This window comes from Eleutherodactylus coqui, chromosome 3, assembly GCF_035609145.1.
Source record: "Eleutherodactylus coqui strain aEleCoq1 chromosome 3, aEleCoq1.hap1, whole genome shotgun sequence".
In the NCBI taxonomy this organism is placed as follows: domain Eukaryota; kingdom Metazoa; phylum Chordata; class Amphibia; order Anura; family Eleutherodactylidae; genus Eleutherodactylus; species Eleutherodactylus coqui.
In genome coordinates this window covers 101,459,785-101,482,629 of record NC_089839.1, presented here as the reverse complement: position 1 = coordinate 101,482,629, position 22,845 = coordinate 101,459,785, and the positions used below count along the sequence as shown (strand labels likewise).

At 51.6% G+C, this 22,845-nt stretch overlaps 1 long non-coding RNA gene across 1 annotated transcript in view; it reads left to right on the top strand.

Moving 5' to 3' along the window:
• Positions 1-2,039: 2,039 nt before the first annotated feature.
• Positions 2,040-22,845, top strand: part of LOC136619792 (uncharacterized) — a 32,533-nt gene continuing 11,727 nt past the window's right edge. Inside the window, exon 1 of the long non-coding RNA XR_010791033.1 lies at positions 2,040-2,082. This is a non-coding gene — a long non-coding RNA (uncharacterized lncRNA). The remainder of the gene's footprint in view (positions 2,083-22,845) is intronic.

Genomic DNA, 22,845 nt, shown 5'->3' with positions numbered 1-22,845 from the left:
TGTCACACGGGTGTATTATTATTGTGCATGCGCACTTCTCCTATATGCAGCTCGTGATGTCGTTAGCCCATTGACTTGTATTGGATCGCTCACATCTGCGGGTTTTCACACGTGTATTACTGGTGCAGAGAATAAATCCACAGCATGTTCTATCTGGACGTGTATTACGTGTGCGTGGGGATTGGCGGGCGCAGCGAGTATGAATGTCACTGTGTGAGCCCGGCCATATACTCAGCATACATAAAGGGGTCGTATGACATTAAAACACGGACAGCGCAACGGCTTTCTTAGGCTGGGTTCGCACAGGGCGGATTTCTCAGAAATCTTGTCCACACGGGACAGTGAATCCGTCGCGGCAAAGCCGGCAAAAGCCGGTGCTGCGGCGCGGATTCGCCGGCCAGGCCGCTTCAAAACCTGCGGCACAGTGCCACGGGTTTTGAAGCAGCGCTTTTCCCGGAGGAAATCTCACGTTTTTTCGCTGCAGCCAAACCGCGAGTTTTTCGCCGGGAATCCGGCATGTGAGAACCCAGCCTTACATTACAGGACCCTGAGGGGCGGAATACGGCAGGATTACTTCATGTCCCTAAACTGTTGATCTAATTCCATGCTAGTCATCATACCCGCTCAGCTCCATGCCAGCCCTCACACCCCCCTCACCTCCATGCCAGCCCTCATATCGCCCTCACGTCCATGCCAGCCCTCATAGCCCCCTCACCTCCATGCCAGCCTTCATACCCCCTCTCATCTCCATGCCAGTCCTCACACACACCTGAACTCCATGCCAGCCCTCCTACCCCCCTCACCTCCATGCCAGCCCTCCTACCCCCTCACCTCCATGCCAGCCCTCATACTCCTCTCACCTCCATGCGAGCCCTCATACCCCCCTCACCTCCATGCCAGCCCTCATACACCCTCACCCCCATGCCAGCCCTCATACCCCCCTCACTTCCATGCCAGCCCTCCTACCCCCTCACCTCCATGCCATCCCTCACACCCCCCTCACCTCCATGCCAGCCCTCATATCCCCCTCACCTCCACGGCAGCCCTCATACCCCCCTCACCTCCATGCCAGCCCTCATATCCCCCTCACGTCCATGCCAGCCCTCATAGCCCCCTCACCTCCATGCCAACCTTCATACCCCTCTCATCTCCATGCCAGTCCTCACACACACCTGAACTCCACGCCAGCCCTCCTACCCCCTCACCTCCATGCCAGCCCTCATACTCCTCTCACCTCCATGCGAGCCCTCATACCCCCCTCACCTCCATGCCAGCCCTCATACACCCTCACCTCCATGCCATCCCTCACACCCCCCTCACCTCCATGCCATCCCTCACATCCCCCTCACCTCCATGCCATCCCTCACATCCCCCTCACCTCCATGCCATCCCTCACACCCCCCTCACCTCCATGCCAGCCCTCATACCCCTCTCACCTCCATTCCAGCCCTCATACCCCTCTCACCTCCATTCCAGCCCTCATACTCCCCTCAGCTCAATGCCAGCCCTCATATTCCCCTCCCCTCTCTGACAGCCCTCACACCCCCTCGTGCAGGGCTTCCCTCCGCAGCCTCCTCTCCTCAGGCAGCCTTGTGTTGTGGCTGACAGTCCTGCTCCTTGGTAACCAAGTACAACAACTAGTCCGGGCTGCATGCTGACTAGACCAACTTGTTACCCCCGTGCCGTACAGCTGACATGTCCTCCCGACCCCCATGCACACATACAGTATATACACACAGCAGTCTGTCTGTCTGTCGGGATATACACGATATCACTGGCGTACATATAGGGGGTGCTGGGGGTGCGGTTGCGACCCGGCCCCTGAGCCCCAGGGGGCCCACGGGGCTTACTTTGCAGTCAGTCAGGCGACACTGACTGACTGCACTTACTTTCACTATGGTCTCTGCGCAGGCAGGAAGCCTCTCCGGGCACATCGGCGCTCCTCCCAGGACCTCCGCTCAGACCCCTCCCTCATCTGGTTCTCCAGCACAGAGATCATCAGAGGGGAGGAGTCTGAGCGGAGTTCCTGGGAGGAAACGCCGATGTGCAAGAGGGGCTGCCTGCGCAGAGACCATAGTGAAAGTAAGTGCAGTCAGTGAGAGGGAACGTCCTCGGTATGATTAAGAGGGGGGAGGGGGGTGAGTGAGGGGTGTTCTGTGTGTGATGGTGAGTGGGGGAAACGAGGGGTGTTCTGTGTGATGGGGAGTGGGGGTGAGTGAGGGGGGTTCTGTGTGATGGGGAGTGGGGGTGAGTGAGGGGGGTTCTGTGTGATGGGGAGTGGGGGTGAGTGAGGGGGGTTCTGTGTGATGGGGAGTGGGGGTGAGTGAGGGGGGTTCTGTGTGATGGGGAGTGGGGGTGAGTGAGGGGGGTTCTGTGTGATGGGGAGTGGGGGTGAGTGAGGGGGGTTCTGTGTGATGGGGAGTGGGGGTGAGTGAGGGGGGTTCTGTGTGATGGGGAGTGGGGGTGAGTGAGGGGGGTTCTGTGTGTGATGGTGAGTGGGGGAAACGAGGGGGGTTCTGTGTGATAGGGAGTGGGGGGGCGAGGGGTGTTCTGTGTGATGGGGAGTGGGGGTGAGTGAGGGGGGTTCTGTGTGATGGGGAGTGGGGGTGAGTGAGGGGGGTTCTGTGTGATGGGGAGTGGGGGTGAGTGAGGGTTGTTCTGTGTGATGGGGAGTGGGGGTAAGTGAGAGGGGTTCTGTGTGATGGGGAGTGGGGGTAAGTGAGAGGGGTTCTGTGTGATGGGGAGTGGGGGTAAGTGAGGGGGGTTCTGTGTGATGGGGAGTGGGGGTAAGTGAGGGGGGTTCTGTGTGATGGGGAGTGGGGGTAAGTGAGGGGGGTTCTGTGTGATGGGGAGTGGGGGTAAGTGAGGGGGGTTCTGTGTGATGGAAAGTGGGGGTGAGTGAGGGTTGTTCTGTGTGATGGGGAGTGGGGGTAAGTGAGGGGGGTTCTGTGTGATGGGGAGTGGGGGTAAGTGAGGGGGGTTCTGTGTGATGGGGAGTGGGGGTAAGTGAGGGGGGTTCTGTGTGATGGGGAGTGGGGGTAAGTGAGGGGGGTTCTGTGTGATGGGGAGTGGGGGTAAGTGAGGGGGGTTCTGTGTGATGGGGAGTGGGGGTAAGTGAGGGGGGTTCTGTGTGATGGGGAGTGGGGGTAAGTGAGGGGGGTTCTGTGTGATGGGGAGTGGGGGTGAGTGAGGGTTGTTCTGTGTGATGGGGAGTGGGGGTAAGTGAGGGGGGTTCTGTGTGATGGGGAGTGGGGGTAAGTGAGGGGGGTTCTGTGTGATGGGGAGTGGGGGTAAGTGAGGGGGGTTCTGTGTGATGGGGAGTGGGGGTAAGTGAGGGGGGTTCTGTGTGATGGGGAGTGGGGGTAAGTGAGGGGGGTTCTGTGTGATGGGGAGTGGGGGTAAGTGAGGGGGGTTCTGTGTGATGGGGAGTGGGGGTAAGTGAGGGGGGTTCTGTGTGATGGGGAGTGGGGGTGAGTGAGGGGGGTTCTGTGTGATGGGGAGTGGGGGTGAGTGAGGGGGGTTCTGTGTGATGGGGAGTGGGGGTGAGTGAGGGGGGGTTCTGTGTGATGGGGAGTGGGGGTGAGTGAGGGGGGGTTCTGTGTGATGGGGAGTGGGGGTGAGTGAGGGGGGTTCTGTGTGATGGGGAGTGGGGGTGAGTGAGGGGGGTTCTGTGTGATGGGGAGTGGGGGTGAGTGAGGGGGGTTCTGTGTGATGGGGAGGGGGGGTGAGTGAGGGGGGTTCTGTGTGATGGGGAGGGGGGGTGAGTGAGGGGGGTTCTGTGTGATGGGGAGGGGGGGTGAGTGAGGGGGGTTCTGTGTGATGGGGAGTGGGGGTGAGTGAGGGGGGTTCTGTGTGATGGGGAGTGGGGGTGAGTGAGGGGGGTTCTGTGTGATGGGGAGTGGGGGTGAGTGAGGGGGGTTCTGTGTGATGGGGAGTGGGGGTGAGTGAGGGGGGTTCTGTGTGATGGGGAGTGGGGGTGAGTGAGGGGGGTTCTGTGTGATGGGGAGTGGGGGTGAGTGAGGGGGGTTCTGTGTGATGGGGAGTGGGGGTGAGTGAGGGGGGTTCTGTGTGATGGGGAGTGGGGGTGAGTGAGGGGGGTTCTGTGTGATGGGGAGTGGGGGTGAGTGAGGGGGGTTCTGTGTGATGGGGAGTGGGGGTGAGTGAGGGGGGTTCTGTGTGATGGGGAGTGGGGGTGAGTGAGGGGGGTTCTGTGTGATGGGGAGTGGGGGTGAGTGAGGGGGGTTCTGTGTGATGGGGAGTGGGGGTGAGTGAGGGGGGTTCTGTGTGATGGGGAGTGGGGGTGAGTGAGGGGGGTTCTGTGTGATGGGGAGTGGGGGTGAGTGAGGGGGGTTCTGTGTGATGGGGAGTGGGGGTGAGTGAGGGGGGTTCTGTGTGATGGGGAGTGGGGGTGAGTGAGGGGGGTTCTGTGTGATGGGGAGTGGGGGTGAGTGAGGGGGGTTCTGTGTGATGGGGAGTGGGGGTGAGTGAGGGGGGTTCTGCGAGCCGGCACCTGACTTCACTATTAGAGGTATGCTAGAACCGAGCCGCTGTATTGGTGACTGAGGGCTCAATGCCACAGCTGTAAGCCTACAACACTGTGGGAGACCACCGGCATCTCACACATTTCCCAACCATGCACGCTGCCGGCAGGGACCACATATGGCCTTGTGTAGCACTGCACATGCACAGGGGGATTCTTTTTTTAATTCCCCACTCTGTTTAGAGTGACAATGCGTATGAAAACAATGTAATGTGTATGGGCAGTGTATCATACAAGTGTACAGGGCTCACGTTACGTGGTACGCAGAGAAAGAGAGCATGCTGGGATTACCACGTGTGCATAATACGTGGTGAAAACCTGGTCGTGGACATGAGCCCTAACATGTGATAAAAGTTAGCTCATGCTGTCTCCAATGTATGTGTGCCTGTATTATGTATGTGTATATAGAATTATTTTTTTCTTTCCTGAGGAAGCAAAGCGTGCCTTGAGGCTTGTGTTCTGGATGTTTTAAAAATCTAAAACCCCTGATTACTAATGATCCATTGATGGGTCATTAAAAAAAACAGTAATGTAGCTAAAAGTGATATACAAGGAGTAGCTGTGAAAAGGAGTGGTGGGTGGACGGGTCTGGAAGGGGGCCCCAAGCTAAACTTTTGCACCCGGGCCCATGAGCCTCTAGCTACGCCCCTGCACGATATATCACAGCTCATCCTCCCGTCTCCCCCGGCTCACCGTGTTCCCCGCCAGTGATGACTGCCGCATCCTCCTGTCAGCAGCCCGGCTCCCATCACCGGAGTAATGTCCTCCGTCCGAGACTGTAGCACTGAGGCGGAGAGTGAGGCAGCCGAGGAGGAGGGCTCTGCTCTGTCACCAGCCTGGAGGATGTCACGACAGGGGCCGTCTACAGAATACATGTCCCGACAGACGGCTGCAGTCCCCTTCCCACGGCCGTTCACACACTGCGGCAGCGGCCCCCATTCTGTAGGGAAGCAGCTGGTGGCCCTATTGGGGCAGATGAAGAAGCCATGGCTGGTGGCTGAGGGTTCTGCGATGGCTGTTACCTCACAGCCTGTCTCAGGGCTAGTCACACATCCGTATGTTTACAGCGTATTACATGGGATCTGTACGCCGTGCGATACGCGGTAACTCAACATCACTTACATTGCTGTACGCTTATCAGAAGGAACTGCGTAATACACAAGCACCATTAATACGTGAGTTAGAGCCCATTATTCTCTATTGCCAAGCATATATACGCGTATGTATATACAATTACATGCATACGGGCGGGGGGGTATACGCATCATCACTAAGGGGAGTATAAAAAGACACAGGTGTGCTGCGCATGGCGGGGTGCGTGAGTACACAGTCATGTGCAGTAGGATTTTGCCGCCATATGCACGGTCACAGCCGGCTCCACGCTGCGCTTTACACTTTTGGCCGTGTGAGCCCGGCCTTAGAGCTTCTTCACACGACCATATGCAGAAAAACACTCGCCGCAGCGCATTATAGTGAATTAAGTATATTTGCGCTCGTGTTTGCGTGTAGTTCTGTACTTTGTGCGAACGCAGGGCCAGGTCACACGACACACCCCTCCGTGGATTAAAAAACCATTTAGCTTTAAAAGCTCCAGATGTGTTGTATTCCCCGTGTTTTGCGCAGTGTTTCACGCTCCCTCTTGCGTATTTGCGCTCCTCCCATAGACTTCTCTGGGGGACTTTGCTGCACAAACCACAGGAAAATACAACAGTTCCTACTTTTGTCCAAGTACGCAAAATCCTCGTGCAAAACGCACTCATCGGAGTAAATACATTGACGTTCTATTACACCTTTGCTTTAGGTACGCAAAAGCATGCGCAAATATGGTCATTATGTTGGCCATCGCTCCCGGGCCTGGCGTCAGCTGAAGGTCTTCCTCTCTTCCCTCAGGCGGCTGCAGCCTACCGGCCATGCTGGGGCCAAATGTATGAGCCCCCCAGGCAGGGCATCCCTCTCCAGGTAGTCGGAATAATGACAGCCCAGTTCCCTAAGGGCTCATGTCCACGGGCAAAAGAAGAATTAAAATCCGCAGCGGATTTTAACTCTTCTCCTGCCCGCGGATCCGCGTCCCATAGGGATGCATTGACCACCCGCGGGTAGATAAATACCCGCGGATCGTCAATAAAAGGGATTTTAAAAAAAATGAAGCATGAAAAAATCTGGACCATGCTCCATTTTCGTGCGGGTCTCCCGCGGGGACCGCTCCCGCGGGCTTCTATTGAAGCCTATGGAAGCCGTCCGGATCCGCGGGAGACCTAAAATAGGAATTTAAAAGAATTTACCCATCCGGAGCGGACCGGGAAGGTCTTCTATTCCTCACGGCCGGATCTTTCTTGCTTCGGCTCGGCGGATGTGCCCGGCGCATGCGCGCGGCACGCCGGCGACGTGCCAAGTTCATCCGCCGGCCGAAAAAGAAGATCCGGCCGTGAGGAAGAGAAGACTTTCCCGAACCGCTCCGGATGGGTAAATTCTTTTAAATTCCTATTTTCAGCGCTCATGTCCGCGGGGCAGGAGGGACCCGCTGCAGATTCTCCATGGAGAATCCGTAGCGGGCCTAATTTTCCCCGTGGACATGAGGCCTAAGGGCTCATGTCCACGGGCAAAAGAATTAAAATCCGCAGCAGATTTTAACTCTTCTCCTGCACGCGGATCCGCACCCCATAGGGATGCATTGACCACCCGCGGGGTAGATAAATACCCGCGGATGGTCAATAAAAGTGATTTAAAAAAAAAATGGAGCATGAAAAAATCTGGACCATGCTCCATTTTCATGCGGGTCTCCCGCGGGGACGGCTCCCGCGGGCTTCTATTGAAGCCTATGGAAGCCGTCCGGATCCGCGGGAGACAAAAATCAGATTTTACTCACCCGCTCCGTTTCTTCTCTTCGCCGCCGCGTCATCTTCTCTCAGTCACGGCCGGATCATTTTGCTTCGGGACGGCGCATGCGCGGGGCACGTCACCGACGTCATCCTGCGCATCCGCCGGGCCGAAGAAAGAAGATCCGGCCGCGACGCAGAGAAGATGACGCCGCGGCGAAGGAAGTATCCGGAGCGTGCGGGAGGTGAGTTAATTCTGATTTATTCTGATTTTCAGCGCTCATGTCCGCGGGGCAGGAGGGACCCGCTGCAGATTCTCCATGGAGAATCCGTAGTGGGCCTGATTTTCCCCGTGGGCATGAGGCCTAAAGGTGCCTACAGGCGGAGCGATTATCGTTCAAACAAGCGAAAGTGAATAAAAATCGTTCAGTCTAAACGCGAGCCAACGACTGGACGACAAACGATATTCATTCGCGTTTCATTCATTTTCTGCAGGCATATACGCCACCATCGGCTCCTTCACTTATTGTTCCGTTTATACAGACTGAATGATTCAACAATGGATCTGCCTGTCTAAACAGAGAGCACAAGTGAACGAGGCCGCGGTGACGCCATTCGCCCGGTCGAACAATAATAGAATCGGCTCGTCTAAAAGGACCTGAAGACAACTTTATATTGAACAACCCGACAGCTAGGTTCAGTCTCCGGGGGACGGAGGTTGCAATTAGTTACAAACCCGCAACTAAAGAATAAGGCCAGTTTCACACGGCTGATAAGATCGGGTGAGATTTCTGCGTTGCGAGACGCACAAACATGAATCCCATTCATTTTAATAGGTTCATACACATGAGAGATATTATCCCACATGGCAGCACGGTGCTATGTGAGAAACAGATCGCAGCATGTTCTATCTGGCTGCGATATCGCCCATTGCTTATTGAAAGCAATGGGAGAACGCGGTCATCCTCCATTACAGCAGCGGCAGGAGATTCCTTCATCCTCTCGGGGAATCCCTTAAGATGTGGTGGGGAAATCCCTTCAGCCCTGACTGGGGTGAAGCGATTCCCTGCGGGGATGAAGGAATCCCCTGCTGCTGCTGTCACAGAGAATCTCCCAGAGTTCTCCCACTGCTTTCAATGGGGCTGGCGCTGCTGCCACATGAAAATGCCTCACATCCACAGGTCTTTCACATGACCTTCTGTAACTAGTGCTGCTTAGAGTATATACAAGATTACTACTTGTACCCATTAGGCCGTGTTCACATGGTTGGACCTCCTGTAACTAGTGCTGCATAGAGTATATACAAGATTACTACTTGTACCCATTAGGCCGTGTTCACATGGTTGGACCTCCTGTAACTAGTGCTGCATGGAGTATGTACAGCATTACTACTTGTACCCATTAGGCCGTGTTCACATGGTTGGACCTCCTGTAACTAGTGCTGCATAGAGTATATACAAGATTACTACTTGTACCCATTAGGCCGTGTTCACATGGTTGGACCTCCTGTAACTAGTGCTGCATAGAGTATATACAAGATTACTACTTGTACCCATTAGGCCGTGTTCACATGGTTGGACCTCCTGTAACTAGTGCTGCATAGAGTATATACAAGATTACTACTTGTACCCATTAGGCTGTGTTCACATGGTTGGACCTCCTGTAACTAGTGCTGCATAGAGTATATACAAGATTACTACTTGTACCCATTAGGCCGTGTTCACATGGTTGGACCTCCTGTAACTAGTGCTGCATGGAGCATATACAAGATTACTACTTGTATCCATTAGGCCGTGTTCACATGGTGGAATCTGCATTAGTCTGTGTGCACACCTACCGTAACAAGTTAACATAAGCACATAAGTTAACAAAATGGACAAGGCTTCGGAGTTTGTAGTTTCACTGCTTCCCGATGCTGAGTAAGTGATGCCACTGTAACTTCTGAGTGCCAGGATGCTCGTTGCGGACCTTGGGGAGTGCCAGGACAATCGTTCCACGCTCGTCATTGGTAAGTGTCAGGACTTTTCCCTTTGCATTGTAATTAGAATAATAATACTAATAATATTCACTTTTTAATTCATTCATTTTCAATGGCGGCCGTATTCTGGCCGCAAATCGGGCGGCTGGAATACGGCCCCATTAAGGCAATGTGCATGGAGCCTTCGTATGTTGGTCTGGCCCTCTAAAACCATTCCAATTTCTCATGTGGCCCCATGGGAAAATTAATTGCCCACCCCTGCATTAGGCTGTGTTCACATGGTTGGACCTCCTGTAACTAGTGCTGCATAGAGTATATACAAGATTACTCCGTGTGCACACCTACCGTGTGTACAAGTTGCGCCCGAGTGATTGGGGTTTAACTTGCATCGGACAACACGCGGACACTTGTCCATGTGCTGTCGGACTCACTTGGATATAGCACATAGCCATGCATCAGCGTGATACGGACAGGAATAGAGCATGCGATGAGTTAGCGGTCCTCGTTAATCTGCATAGACCCATAGGCTATAATGGGGTCATGTGCTGCCCGGGATTTACCACAGACAGCACATGGCCCAAAGGCTTCATGGAAAGAAGAGAAGTGACATGTCCCTTGTTGATGTGGATTCCGCAGCGGTGTATCCACATACAGACTGAATGCAAGTAGTTGGTGTGCGTACCTACGGCAGCTCTAATCCAGATCCATGTCAGAGATCTACCGTTAACATGCAGATTTATGCCATGGATTTCCATTGAAGTCCGTGTTGGATGTTTCTGACGCTGAATATGGCCTGACTACTGGAAGACGGGGAACAAGGGGTCTGGTGGGACAACCGTCATCGGTGGGGGGGCATCAGGAGACGTCAGCAGCAGGCACAAACTCTTCAGCTACTTGGTTTATGCAGGTTGAAAACAGACAAATATCCATCAAGTCCAACCTTACTAAGCGATTAAAATCACGCCCGCAAAACGTGACCAATGGTTTCACAAGCCGACATCCACAGAAGATCTGTACTTAGCTCTCCAAGATGTCTGGAACAACCTCCCTGCCGAGCTCTTTCACAAACTGTGTGCAAGCGTTCCTAGAAGAGCTGATGCTGTTGTGAAGGTAATGGGCGGTCACACCAAATACTGATTTAGATTCCTCTCTTCACTCACTTTGCATTTTGGTTTTTGATGAAACTGAGAACACTTCTTCTCTTTCTGAAAGCATTCTCACTTTGCAGCATTTTTCACACCTGCCTACGGTCTCCCTCATAGAGACATTTTTTACCACGACTAGAGCGGCGTTTTCAGCATCGCGGTATAGCGCTCCCATTGTTTTCGATTAGACCGCTCAGACAGCCGCTCGATTGCAGTGACTTTTAGCACTGTGATTTTCCAGCAGGGTTTGTTCTATTTTTGAGCGTTTCGCGTTCCTCATCAAAACTAAAGTAAAATGCTGCAAAGCCCCGCAATTTAAATCGTAGCGCTTACCACAACGCCTGTGTGAGGGAAGCCTGAAACTACTGTTGTTGTATGTGTTACATTAAGATTAGAGATGAGCGAGCGTACTCGGCCAGGCCCTTTTTTCGCCCGAGCGCCGCGATTTTCGAGTACTTCCATACTCGGGCGAAAAGATTCGGCAGGCGCCGTGTGTGAGTGGGGGGTTGCAGCGGGGAGTGGGGGGGAGAGGGAGAGAGAGAGGGCTCCCCCTGTTCCCTGCTGCTATCCCCCGCTCCGCCACGCCTCCCCCCGCCCCCCGGCGCCCCCCCGAATCTTTTCACCCAAGTACGGAAGTACTTGAAAATTGCGGTGCTCGATCGAGTAATTACTCAAAACGAGTAGGTTCACTCATCTCTAATTAAGATCAAAATGTTTGAGATTCTAAAACATGAAATGACTTGGAAGTTCTGACAAACACATATATCCCACATACAAAACACGAGGCACAGGGATTACAGAATAAGGCCGCGCTCACACCTGCGTGACGGTCAGTTCACGGTTTCCATTTTTAGAGGAGAGAAAAAATGATTTATTACCCAAGTGATTTCAATGGGGTTTGAAAAATAACAGAAAGGCTTCTGTTTGCCTTCATTCTGTCAGGCCTACGTTTTTTAAACAGAAAAATCACGCTGCAGACTGCGCTATTTTATCATCCAAAGAAACGAAAATCTAATGAAATGGAAGCATACGGAAGCCTTTCTGCTTTATTGAAACCCCATTGGAATCAATGGGGAAAAAATGGATTCGTTGTTTTCTGTTTTATTTCAGTTTCTGTTCTCCAAAAATGGAGCAGAGAGACGGAAACCCTGAAGCGACCCCAACGCAGGCGTGACAGCAGCCTTATACTGCTAGAGAAGACATTTGTCACATCTTAGAGAAGCGATTCGAGGAGCATCTGAGACCTTCCGGAATCAGCAGTAGTAATACTATAATAATGCTGACTAGTAATACAAAGTATAAGGGCAGGATCAGAATCTCCATGATTTTGCTGTGATTTGGTGATAAATCCAGTCTCATGTAACACTATCTTGCTGCAGGTTTGTATTATATAGCATCTTGTAAGATCCCCGATGAATATCCTTGGTAAGGGCCTGAACACACGGGCCGTTATGTGGCCGCATGATGGGACGATACGAAACCACTGATCACTGGTTTAGTTTCCACTACCGGGACGCTCGCATGTTGTGTGCAAGAAGAGTTACGGCAGGACCCGTCTTTTCACGCTCACACACACTGGCGCGAAGTTCGAAGAGTCAGAATATGTTGGGGTTTTTCTTGTTTTTTTTTTTAAAACCCCGCTTCATACGCTAGAACAACAGGAGCTAAAATAATTCATGCAGATTAAAAATCAGCTTCATCCCTTTTAGCAGTGATTACTTGTGTGCAGTGACCTCTTCTTCTGCTTGGGTAGAGCTTGTTGACCACTAGACGCCTCTAAGACACACAGAAGGTTTTTCTTGGGATGTAAGAAGCTGGATGGTCATATTAAGGAATTGCCGACACCTGGACCGTTCTGACCAGACTTGTAGGAGGTGTTGGGACCAGTGGATGTGTAAGGGCACACAAGGGGACTGGGCTCAGGACCCCCTCGACAGACCACCAGTAGACAACATCATATGATCGTTCGACAAGTATGAGCAGTTCAGAAACAGGTGACACCATCGTTAGACCCCTGCATCTGTTGTATCCATTTCCAGGTGTTTGGCTAAAGGACCTTTGGTCTCATGGCACACATGATGTGTACTGCCTTTGACACCCACCATCACCATTTGTAGTGGTGTTATGCACGATTAAACTGGATGCTACAAAGTGGATTCCAGTTGTCTTCAGCGATTAATCCAGGTTTAGTTTGGGCATTGATGGCGGCTGTGTTCGTGTTTGGAGACCTGAGGGTGAACACTGCAATCCTGCCTTTGCTGTGGAGCGGTACACTGCTCACACTGCTGGTGTGATGATCTGGGGGCCATTGCATGACAGTCGGCTACCGCTAGTGGTGGTACGAGGGACAATGGCAGCTCAGTGATATGTTCAGCACATCCTGCAGGCACATGTGTTGTCTCTCATGGCGGCCTCCAACAGGATAATAGTTGGCCGCCCACAACAAGGGTTTCTAGGAATGTCTCTACAACACTGTCACACTTCCATGGCTGCCCAGTTGCCAGATTTATCGCCAATAGAACATGTATTGGACCATCTGGGATGCCAACTTCGACAGTCTACGAGTTTGCATGTTCTAGAGGCTCAATTACAGCAAATGTAGACCTCCTTCCTTGGTCTCTCACAACTCACAGCCTCTCCCACTCACAGAGATGGCAATACTCTTGATCTAGTCTTTCTCCGTCTCTGCTCTGCTTTGCACTTCACTAACTCCCCTATCCCGCTCTCGGACCATAACCTCCTCTCTTTGCCTGTCAAGCTGCCTAGAATCTCATCAGACCCACCAGCCTACCATATGTACAGGACCTTCAGACCGTTCACACCCAAAACTCTGGCATCTCCCCCTCCTAATTCAAATAGGCTATCATATCCCAACTGCTAAAGAAATCGACTCTTGACTCGACCGATGCTGCCAACTACCGACTCTTCTCAAATCTCCCCTTCATCTCCAAATTATTAGAAAGCCTAATTTACTCCCGCCTTAAAAGCTATCTATCAGAAAACTCTCCTCTTGACCTCCTACAGTCCAGCTTCTATCCTCTACACTCGACAGAAACTGCTCTGACTAAAGTGTCAAACAACCTCCTAACGGCTAAATCGAGGGGCAACTATTCCCTACTGATCCTCCTCCCTTGCTGTTGGGGTCCCCCAGGGCTCAGTCCTCTGCCCCCTCCTTTTTTCCATTAACACAGCCACTACCATCAGGACAGACCATCAGGAGATTTGGCTGTCAGTACCATCTCTACACCGACGACACCCAGTTATACACCTCCTCTCATGACATTACAGCACCGTTTCTTCAGTATGCAACCGGATGTACGTGGTCTCTAACCCTATGTCCACTCTCTACCTTAAACTGAACCTCCCAAAAACTGACCTTCTCCTGTTTCCGCCCCCTACTAACCGACCTCATCCTGACATCTCCATCTCAGTGTGAGGCACCACAGGCCCATTCGACTCCAATCCCTCCTTTACCCCTACATCCAATCTCTGGCCTGAACAGTTCGCTTGCACCTCAAGAATATTGCTGCGCTCCAGTCGGCAGCTCTGTCCAGGTCTTGGACAGCTCCTCTGCTGAAACCTAGCCATGCTTCTCTGTTTCCCTGTTTTGTCCCCACCATGTTCCTGATTAGGCCTCCTATATAAAAATGGCCATGCTTCTGTTTCTGATTAAGCCTCTTATATAAACCAGGCCATGTTCCCGCCTCCTTTGCGTGAATATTGTGCCTCAGCAGCCATTGATCAAGCTCTACTACTGCCTGCTTCTCTGCTATTCAACGAAGACCTTCTGATAAGACCCCTGGCTTCCCTTCCGACAACGTGACCCACTTTCTCCATTTCTAACTCAACACTGAGACCTTCTGATACCGACCCCTGGCTTCCCTCTTGACAACACGACCCATCTACTCCATTTGTTCTGCCCATAAGACCTCCTATTGCGGACTCCTGGCTCGTCCCCAACTACTCTTTCCACATCTGCGGCTGCTACACCTAATGCTCCAACCCAGTACCTAAAACAGCTATAGAGATAATGTATGAATGTTCCTTATGAGAGGAATTATATACAACTGTAGAAGTGTCATGAGGATTTTTTACGGGGGTTCCAGGAGTAGGTGAATGAGCAGATTCCGCCAACCTGGAGTCTTAATGCCACACTGTATGTGAATGATAGATAATAAATGCAAGGCATTGGTTGGATGTTGGCCAAGATACATGAGCCCACTAGCCACTTCACGGTTCCTTGCGTTGTAGTGGGTCCCTACACTAATATAAATGCATCACAGAAGGGGAAATCAAGAATTAAAAACAATCACAGAAAATGGCCGTTACTTACTGAGTAAGGAGTGCATATAGATGCATCCTCTCACCATGCAGGTAGCTGACCACCAAATGGAGGAGCCAATAACACCTGTGCAGGAGACCGATAAAACAACCACTCACACTGCCTCTTGATAGTGAGGGGGGTCCTGCACAGGTGTTATTGGCTCCTCCATTTGGTAGTCAGCTACCTGCATGGTGAGAGGATGCATCTATATGCACTCCTCAGTCAGTAATTAACGGCCATTTTCTGTGATTGCAATGGGGCTGCCAACAGCAGCCGTGGCCCCATTGGGGGCAATGGACACAGACCTGCATTCATGCATGTTTGTGCATGTACATGGGTGCGCGGTTTTGTGTGCACCTATGTATGTACAAGCTCATGTGAATGCACTCTCATGCTGAAAAAAGACACATCCATCCAGGTGAGCCTATTACTCCCAAATGTTGATCCAAAGGAAGGCAAATAAACAAACAAACAGTGAGGTAGAAGCCAATTTTCCTCAATGAGGCTGGATGTCCATGGGCGAGGTGTCATTGCGAGATTCGTGGCAATAAATCGCACACGGAACTCGCATGCCAGGATTACTATGGAAAGCGTAGCCTACTGCACACAAGCAGAAAATGAAAGCGATTTTCCGCTCGTGTGATTAAAATTGCTGCATGCAGCGACTCTTCGTGGTGAGCCTATCATTAATATAGGCTGATCGCGAAGACCTTTTATTGCTTCCCCCTCCTCCCCTATGGCAGAGGGGGGAGCACTAAGGCTGCCTGTTCATGGGTGTTGCGGTTTTACGCCCGCGGGCAAGCAGATTTCTGTCGTGGAAGGACACTAAAGTCACCGCAATTATCCTATCATTATGATAGGTTCATCGAGGAAAATATCGTGACATGCCGCAAATTTTATACTTGAGCGGAAAATTGTGGCGGATTACATTTGTGTACATCGGGCTGCGCTTTCCATAGTTGTCCTATGGCAAGCGTTCATTGTGTTACCCGCATGTGGATTATCGCCGCGGATAACGCAATGCAGAATTGCCCGTGGACAGGAGGCCTTAGGGCTTTTACCCACTAGCGTTTTTTTCATGCTGCAATATCGCTGCGTTCCCATTGAAAAAAGCGCAGCGATATCACAGGGGAAAAAAAATCCTCCATGACTCCAATCTGGCGATTAGAATAATCCCCGGATCACCAAACCTTCTGTAGTAATCAGTGATATAACATGTAAGATTGTATCGCTCAAGAAAGGCGTCCAGGCCCCTCTTATATTCTTTTACCAACTTTGCCATCACCATGTCCTCAGGCTGAGAGTTCCATAGTCTCACTGCTCTTACAGTAAAGAACCCCCTTCTATATCGGTGTAGAAACCTTCTTTACTCTAGATGTAGAGGGTGCCCCCTTGTTACAGTCACAGTCCTGGGTATAAACAGACGATGGGAGAGATCTCTGTATTGTCCCCTGATATATTTATACATAGTTATTCGGTCGCCCCTCAGCTGTCTTTTTTCTAAACTAAATAATCCCAATTTTGATAACCTCCCTGGGTATTGTAGTCCGCCCATTACGTTTATTACTTCAGTTGCCCGCCTTTGTACCCGCTCAGGCTCTGATACGTCCTTCCTGAGTGCCCCTAGACCTCTTTTAATGCATCTGATGATCCTATTTGCCTTGGCAGCAGCTGCCTGACACTGGTTACTTCAGTTAAGTTTACAGTTAACTAAAACCTCCAAGTCCTTTTCCATGTCAGTGTTACCCAGTGGTTTCCCATTTAGTGTGTAATGGTGACATGTATTTCCCTGCCCATGTGCAGAACCTTATATTTATCATTGTCCCTGCCATTTCTATGTTTTGCCTCTAGGTGGCAGAACTTACCTTACTATGATTTTGTACTTGCTATAGGGCACAGAGCTTTCCTTGTACAGTTCCACAGAGTTTATGGTTAAAAAAACCAGACAAATCCCATTACTATAAAAGTAGTTATTTTATATGAAACATAACTATGTTTTAACCAGCCAGCTCCTTTGTGAAGACCCGATGTCCAGGTGCGGATTTTAATTATAAAATCCGTGCGTGTCTCCTGCACAGGAGATCTGCGCGTCTTGCCACCCATAGGGATGTATTACCATCCGCATGGCAAGTAAAAGCATGCGGATATGATTTTTTTTCCAGTGTGCGAGATGCACGCATAGGAAGGAATCGCAGCATGCTTCAATTTCCAGCGGGTCCAACAGCGACGGGTTCTATTGAAATCAATGGAATCCACCCTCACCACAGCACACCTGCAGCTGTCACTGTGGAGGTGCTACAAATCCACAGGAAAGCAGGAGATTTGAAGGAAAAAAAAAAAGCCCAGACACATCCGCAGTGCTGAAGAAAGAAGATCCAGCCTGTACGGAGGGGAGCCGCGCTGGATTCGGTGAGGTAAGATAATGTTCTTCTCCTCTCCATGTCCCCGGGCACACAGGGATTCAGCAGTGTAATCCGTGCATGCAAGTGGACATAAGGCTTTAGGATTAGTTTTGACCACTCACAGATACAACTGAATATACAATTTATTCCACCATTATGGTTATAGTGTACAATCCACATGAATTAGGAGAAACAGAAAGAAACATAATTGCGGTTTCATGTCATGGTCAAAATTCTTGCAAATGGTGCAAATTTTCAGCAGTTTTTTCCTACATAGATAAGTGATAATGATGCATTATAGTAGCAGCATTCTGCTGTTTTATTACAGCTAGGCTACTAACATGACCAGCCTTTGCAATGTCTTAACCCTTTCCAATCCACTGTCTGATGTCTGAAGACATTATGATTTAAGGCTGTACAGCTCCGATGTTAGAAGACGTCCATCGGGGTTCTCTTACTGTATATTGCCAGCCTCTCTGCTGTCGGAGCCTATCCAACGTGTCACCTCATGCAGTACTTGCTTTAGCCAACAGATAGCGCCATTGTATAACGGCAGAAAAAGAGTAAGTCCCCTAGGAAAACCAGGATACAAATTGGATTGGAAAGGGTTAATAGTTGTAATAATGGTATAATGATAAGGTCTTATGATTAAAAAAAGATCAATTGATTAAATGTGTTATAATTGAGAAAGCGACCTGGCTATGTGCTAGGAAAGTAAAGGGTTTTAAAGAATACCAATACCCCTTCCCTTTTATCCATATGGCCCAGACTGCGATCATGACTTCTCCCAGTCACAACCTGTGTCTGCAGAATTTGACACATAGACATCTGTGACTCCTCAATTTTCTAGCCACCTGCCTTTGTTTTGCATACTTCTACATAATCTTCCTATCCAGAGTGGCCCAGATAGTAATAAAGCATAAGAGTATTCCCTTTTTGTGCTCTCTGTAGGCACCACAGAGTAAGTACCACTTTTAGTGCCCCATACAAAGTAAAAGTGCCTTCTTTTATACTCTAAGTAATAAAATCCTATACGGGCTCCTTTAAGTAACAATGCCCCTACTGTCCCCGTTCAGTAATAATAATGCCCCTCATGGCCACCTTCTGGTAATAAAAATAATGCCTCACTTGTCCTTCTTTTGGTAATAAGAATACTCCTCCTGATCATAATAATAATATCCCCTTTGCCCCCTATTGTATGCATTAAAATTAAAAACCACATACACTCACCTGGGTTTCATGGTCACGTAATCGCTACGTCTAGTGCCAGTCCCTAGCATTGGTGAGGCTGGAGACTGATTGTAGCAACCACGTGACCGTGTAATGTGAAAATCAGTGCAAAACCAATGCTGAGTGAACTTCAGAGCCCATGAGCCGAGAAGACAGACCCCGGTGAGTAAATGTGTTTTTTTTATTTTATGTCACTTCTGCAGTCAAATTAAAAAAAAATTGTCACCCCCAGCACCGGCCCCAGGACCCAATCGACCCACTGGGAATTTTCCTGGTGAGTTCACTGGCCAGTCCACCCATGCCTATCATCAATAGAAGACCTGAGAACAAAGATCCCCATTTCAATTTTCTGGTTTCGCCTGTCGCTAGCTGGTAATTTGACTCATTTTGACCACTACATTCCTCACTGTTTATTAGCAAGAGCTAACCTACTGGCAGAAAGCTACACGATAAGATGTGCCGCTAAAGTAGAGGATGTATATATACATTGTAGCTGCATGGTGCATCAACAAATACAAATGCTGAAGGGGTTAATATTTGCAGTTTCAGTGCACTGGTGTTGATTGACAGTTCCTGATCAATTCTGAATTAAAAGGGATTTTAATATCATATAGCTACAAGAAAAAGTAAGTGAACCCTTTGTAATTAACTCTTTCCCCTCGTCATCCTGACAGCATACACATGGAGGATGTCCACTGGACCCCTGTTGGGACAGGAAGCGGAAAAACATACAAAAGGCACCTCCCGCCACCAGCTCACCAGTGTCTTCCTGTCCGTACAGGACAGTCCAAGCGGAAGCCTCCAGGTGTATGCTGGAGGCAGGAAAAAAGAAGGAAAATTCCTATGCAGCCTGTCCGCCCGTGGGGGGACGACTCTCTGGTCGGGCTGGCAGAGCTTGCGCGGGTGAGACCCTACGTGGGGACCCTCACCCGCAGGATCCAAACCAGCACCACGTTCCCTGCGGGGAACCCTTCCCTAGCGCGCTGCCCAGTGGGGTTGTCGCACTGGGAAGATACAGCCCGTACCTGCAGGGCTTGGAAGCCGCCTCCGGACATCAGGCACCTGCTCTGGACGTCGGGCCCGGGACCCTGGCTTCCAGAGATCCTCTGTCGGCGGAGCGGCTGAGCAGGTATGCCAGCGAGGGGGGGGGGGGGGGGAGAGCGCGCGGCGCCAAATTCAAAAAAAAAAAAAAAAAAGAGAAAAGGAGAAGGCAGGATTCCCCACATGTCTTCGGTCTGCACCTAAGTAAAGATGTCGGCCAGAGAGGACACGGAGAGCAGCCCGCTGGTGAGTAAACCTCCGGGGGCTCACACCAGGGGTAAGGAAGGGTCAGGTGCTGGAAAACCCCCCCTTTCTTTTTCTGCTGTCTCCGTCTCTTAGGACAGAGAAGCACAAAAGGGCAGAGAGGCCAAGAAGCGCGTGCGCAAGTGCCCAGTCTGCCTGCGGCGACTGGACGAGGGACACACCAAACCCTTATGCGCAGCCTGCACAGAGAAGGTGGTCCGTGAGGAAGGCCCCTCGGGCATATCGGACATCCGAGCTATGATCCGCGAGGAGATCGAGGCCTCTCTCTCGTCTCTTTCCGTTCCGCCCCCCACGAAAAGGGTAAGGCGGTCACGGATAGAAGAATCAGACTCGGAGGAAGGGTTCTTAGAAGATTCCCCCTCAGAATCCATACCGCCCATGGAAGAAACGAGGAAGTACTTCTTCGCATCGGCGGATCTGGGGCAGCTACTAACAGCGGTCCGTCACACCATGCAAGTGGAGGAACAGACGCCGCAGCAGCCATCCCTCCAGGATACCCTGTTCCGGGGACTCATACCTCAGCCCAAACCATCATTCCCGGTCAATGATATCCTAAAACAGCTCATCTTGACCGAGTGGAAACAGGCAGAACACAAGTTTTTCCTGTCTAAGGAGTTTAGAGAGCGTATGGTCTTCACCCCGGAAGACATTGAGTTCTTGGACACCGTCCCGAAGGTGGATTTGGCGGTCGCCAGGGTCTCGAAGAAGGCTGCCCTCCCCTTTGAGGACATCTCCCAGTTGCGGGACCCACTGGATTCACGAGTGGATTCGGCAATGAAGAAGGCCTGGGAGTCGGCGGCCCTCACCATGAAGACCAACATTACGGCCACGTCGGTAGCAAGATCCATGACGGTCTGGCTAGACCAACTCCAGGCCCTGGTCTCGCAAAGGGGTTCGAGGGAAGATATCTCCAACTGCCTTCCCCTCCTCCAACAGGCCACCGGCTTCCTGGCAGACGCCTCGATGGAGTCAGTAAGGTTCGGGGCCCGGTCGGCGGCACTTTCGAACACTGCCAGGAGGGCCGCCTGGGTAAAAGCCTGGACAGGGGACAATGCCTCAAAAAACAGGCTTTGCTCTTTGCCCTTCCAGGGACATCGCATCTTCGGACCTTCCCTGGATACACTCCTGGAGAAGGCCTCAGACAAAAGTCAGGGGCTACCAGCAGAGAGACCCGTCAAGCGGCCTTCCTCCTCCTACCCTCCTCCCTTTGTCCCCCCGAGAACATACAGGGGGAAGGGGAAAACCGGACGCTGGTCTTACCCCAAAGGCGGAAAGGGTGAGAATCCGCCCATCGGGATCCGGCAGGTGGGGGGCAGACTTAGGGGGTTCGCCAGTAGATGGAGCGAAATAACCTCCAATCCCTGGGCCCTTCGCCTGGTCTCAGAGGGCTATAGAATTGAGCTTTCCGCCCCCCCTCCCCGGAGGTTCGTGGTTACCCCCTGCCAGTCACCCGCGTCAGCCCGGGCCCTCCAGTCGGGGGTACGGGACCTGCTATCCCTGGGGGCCATTATCCCGCTTCCCGTAGAAGAACGGTTCAAAGGCTGCTACTCCCCCTTGTTTCTTATTAAGAAGCCTAACGGGACCTACAGAGTTATCATCAACCTAAAATACCTGAATAAATCTATAACATACCGAAGATTTAAGATGGAATCAGTAAGATCAGCAATCCCCCTAATCACACCAGATAGCGTCATGGCCACGGTGGACTTAAAAGACGCCTATTATCATATTCCCATACACTCAGGCTCCCAACAGTTTCTTCGATTCGCCCTGGTGATAGAAGGGTCAGTCTCGCATTACCAATTCGCATGCCTGCCGTTCGGGATTTCCTCCGCACCTCGGGTATTCTCCAAACTAGTATTGGAGATGGTAGCAGCACTAAGGACGGACAAAGTACTAATTGTCCCATACCTCGACGATTTCCTGCTTATAGCAGGATCACCCTCGGAACTCCAGCACCGGGTCAACCTCACCCTCCACCTGTTCGAGTCGCTAGGTTGGATCATTAACTTCGACAAATCCAATCTTCAGCCCGAACAAAGGAAAAAGTTCCTAGGGGTCATCCTGGACTCACACCACCAGTGCTCTTCCCTCCCGCTAGAAAAGCAAAAAACGATCCAAGACGAAAGCCGGGCACTTTCGTTAGCCTCCCAAGTTTCCCTTAGGAGAGGCATGAGGGTCCTCGGTCTCATGACAGCCTGTATTGGAGTAGTCCCGTGGGCCCAGTTACATGGTAGAACTCTCCAGGACTTTATCCTGAGCAACTGGGACAAATCTCCAGCTTCCCTGGATCAGGAAATCACCCTCACTCACAAAGTAAGGTCCTCCTTGGGGTGGTGGACGTCTATCTCCAACCTCGCCAGGTCCACAAGTTGGGACCCGGCATCCCCAGTATCCATCTTCACTGACGCGAGCGCAACTGGCTGGGGGGCCCACTTAGGCTGTCGCTATGTCCAGGGGGTCTGGAACCAGAAAGAGGCCACTCAATCCTCCAATTACAAGGAGCTTTGCGCGGTCTGGAGGGCCATCCGTGACCTCGAGACAGAGATCGGGGGTAGACCCATTAAGATATTTTCGGATAACATAACAACTGTGTCCCTCATTCGCCACCAGGGATCCACGCGGAACCCCCGACTACAAGACCTGGCGGCGAAAGTGCTCGGGTGGATAGAGCAGCGGATGCCTTCCGTTTCAGCGTTCCACGTAAGGGGCCCAGAGAATGCCATGGCAGACTACCTCAGCCGCAGGAGGATAGACCCTGGGGAGTGGGCACTACATCCAGAGGCATTCCAATTGATTACAGAAAGATGGGGGACTCCAAAGGTGGATTTGTTTGCCTCTCGGGAGAACAACAAGTGTCCCCGGTTCTTTTCCAGGGGGGCAGACGGGGGCTCCCTGGGAATAGACGCACTATCCCAAGCATGGGAATGGGACCTGACATACGCCTTCCCACCTATCCCCCTGATCCCTCGGGTTCTAAAGAAGATCCAGGGGTCCCCGGGCTCCGTTATCCTGGTGGCCCCGTTCTGGCCCAAGAGACCTTGGTTCCCGCTCCTGGCCGCTCTATCAACACAGGAGCCCCTACATCTGCCGTGGAGAGACGAC